The following is a 2,899-nucleotide window of genomic DNA, read 5'->3' as shown; positions in this document are numbered from 1 at the left end:
TCATGTCTAGTGTTTTGGACTGGAGCTTTCATTGAAAGCTTGGCTGGCTAGTAAGCCATGTCTAATTCCTGGACTGAAGCTTTAGACTAAGAATGCAAGATTCCTGGAATTCATATTAAAAATTTTGGAATCCTTATTTTTCTTTTTCATATAATTTTCGAAAAAAAAATCCAAAAAAATTAGAAAATCATAAAAATCAAAAATATTTTTTCTGTTTCTTGTTTGAGTCTTGAGTCATATCATAAGTTTGGTGTCAATTGCATATGCATCTTGCATTTTTCGAAAATATCATGCATTCATAGTGTTCTTCATGATCTTCAAGTTGTTCTTGGTAAGTCTTCTTGTTTGATCTTGATGATTTTTTGTTTTGTGTCTTTTCATGTTTATCATATGCATTCTTGAATTCTTAGTGTCTAAGCATTAAAGAATTCTAAGTTTGGTGTCTTGCATGTTTTCTTTGCATAAAAAATTTTTCAAAAATGTGATCTTGATGTTCATCATGATCTTCATAATGTTCTTGGTGTTCATCTTGACATTCATAGCATTATTGCATGCATTCATTGTTTTGATCTAAAAATTTCATGCATTGCATAATTTTCATGTTTTTCATAAAAATTTCAAAAATAAAAAAAAAATATCTTTCCTCTTTTCTCTCATCAAATTCGAAAATTTGGATTGACTTTTTCAAAAATTTTTGAAAATCAAATTCTTTCTCATGAGTCAAATCAAATTTTCAATTTGAAAATCTTATCTTTTTCAAAATCTTTTTCAAAAATCAAATCTTTTTCAAAATTATTAGTTATTTTCGAAAATTCCAAAAATATTTTTCAAAAATCTTTTTCTTATTTTTATACCAAATTTTCGAAAATAACATAAACAATTAATGTTTTGATTCAAAAATTTGAAGTTTGTTACTTGCTTGTTAAGAAAGATTCAAACTTTAAGTTCTAGAATCATATCTTGTGATTTCTTATGAATCAAGTCATTAATTGTGATTTTAAAAATCAAATCTTTTTTTCAAAACTAATTCCTATCATATCTTTTCAAAAAAAATATCTTCTTATCTTATCTTTTTCAAAAATATGATTTCAAAATATCTTCTCTAACTTCCTAACTTCCTATCTTTTCAAAATTTGTTTCAACTAACTAACTAACTTTTTGTTTGTTTCTTAACTTTTTCAAAACTACCTAACTAACTCTCTCTCTCTTAATTTTCGAAAATACCTCCCCCTTTTTCAAAAATTTCTTTTTAATTAACTATTATTTTAAATTTTAAATTCTAATTTTCGAAAAAAAAAATTACAAACATTTTTTTTCAAAAACCAATTTTCAAAAATCACTAACTCTTTTTCAAAATAATTTTCGAAAATTATTCCTCCCCCATCTCATTCTATTTATTCATCTCACATCTCTTCCATTCGTACAGTTGCATTTCTTCCTTTACATCACATTCTTTATCTCCCCCTCTTTTCTTCCACTCACAAAGGGATCCCTATACTGTGGTATAAAGGATCCCTATTATTATTATCATTTTTCTGTCCATTCTTCCTTGTCATATGAGCAGGAGCAAAGATAAGAACATTCTTGTGGAAGCAGATCCAGAACCTGAAAGGACTCTGAAGAGAAAATTAAGAGAAGCTAAAATACAACAATCCAGAGATAACCTTTCAGAAATTTTCGAACAGGCAGAGGAGATGGCAGCCGAAAATAATAATAATGCAAGGAAGATGCTTGGTGACTTTACTACACCTAATTCCAATTTACATGGAAGAAGCATCTCCATTCCTGCCATTGGAGCAAACAACTTTGAGCTGAAACCTCAATTAGTTTCTCTGATGCAGCAGAACTGCAAGTTTCATGGACTTCCATCTGAAGATCCTTTTCAGTTCTTAACTGAATTCTTGCAGATATGTGATACTGTTAAGACTAATGGAATAGATCCTGAAGTCTACAGGCTCATGCTTTTCCCTTTTGCTGTAAGAGACAGAGCTAGATTATGGTTGGATTCTCAACCTAAAGACAGCCTGAACTCTTGGGATAAGCTGGTCACGGCTTTCTTAGCCAAGTACTTTCCTCCTCAAAAGCTGAGCAAGCTTAGAGCTGATGTTCAAACCTTCAGACAGAAAGAAGGTGAATCCCTCTATGAAGCTTGGGAAAGATACAAACAGTTGACCAAAAAGTGTCCTTCTGACATGCTTTCAGAATGGACCATCCTGGATATATTCTATGATGGTTTGTCTGAGCTATCAAAGATATCACTGGACACTTCTGCAGGTGGATCCATTCACCTAAAGAAAACGCCTGCAGAAGCTCAAGAACTCATTGACATGGTTGCTAACAACCAGTTCATGTACACTTCTGAAAGGAATCCTGTGAGTAATGGGACGCCTATGAAGAAGGGAGTTCTTGAGGTTGATACTCTGAATGCCATATTGGCTCAGAATAAAATATTGACTCAGCAAGTCAATATGATTTCTCAGAGTCTGCATGGAATGCAAGCTGCATCCAACAGTACTCAAGAGGCATCTTCTGAAGAAGAAGCTTATGATCCTGAGAACCCTGCAATAGCAGAGGTAAATTACTTAGGTGAACCTTATGGAAACACCTATAACTCAACATGGAGAAATCATCCAAATTTCTCATGGAAGGATCAAAAGCCCCAACAAGGCTTTAATAATGGTGGAAGAAACAGGTTTAGCAATAGCAAGCCTTTTCCATCATCAACTCAGCAACAGACAGAGAACTCTGAACAAAATGCTTCTAATTTAGCAAATCTAGTCTCTGATCTATCTAAGGCCACTGTAAGTTTCATGAATGAAACAAGGTCTTCCATTAGAAATCTGGAAGCACTAGTGGGCCAGCTGAGAAAAAGGATCACTGAAATCCCTCCTAGTACTCT

General features: G+C 32.6%; 1 non-coding gene across 1 annotated transcript; it reads right to left on the bottom strand.

The window, feature by feature from the left end:
- Positions 1–2,090: 2,090 nt before the first annotated feature.
- Positions 2,091–2,198, bottom strand: LOC112724590 (small nucleolar RNA R71). The gene has a single exon (XR_003163745.1). It is a non-coding gene; the product is annotated as a small nucleolar RNA R71 (small nucleolar RNA).
- Between the last annotated feature and the right edge of the window lie 701 nt (positions 2,199–2,899).

Source organism: Arachis hypogaea, chromosome 11, assembly GCF_003086295.3.
Source record: "Arachis hypogaea cultivar Tifrunner chromosome 11, arahy.Tifrunner.gnm2.J5K5, whole genome shotgun sequence".
In the NCBI taxonomy this organism is placed as follows: domain Eukaryota; kingdom Viridiplantae; phylum Streptophyta; class Magnoliopsida; order Fabales; family Fabaceae; genus Arachis; species Arachis hypogaea.
This window is presented reverse-complemented; position numbering and strand designations above follow the sequence as displayed.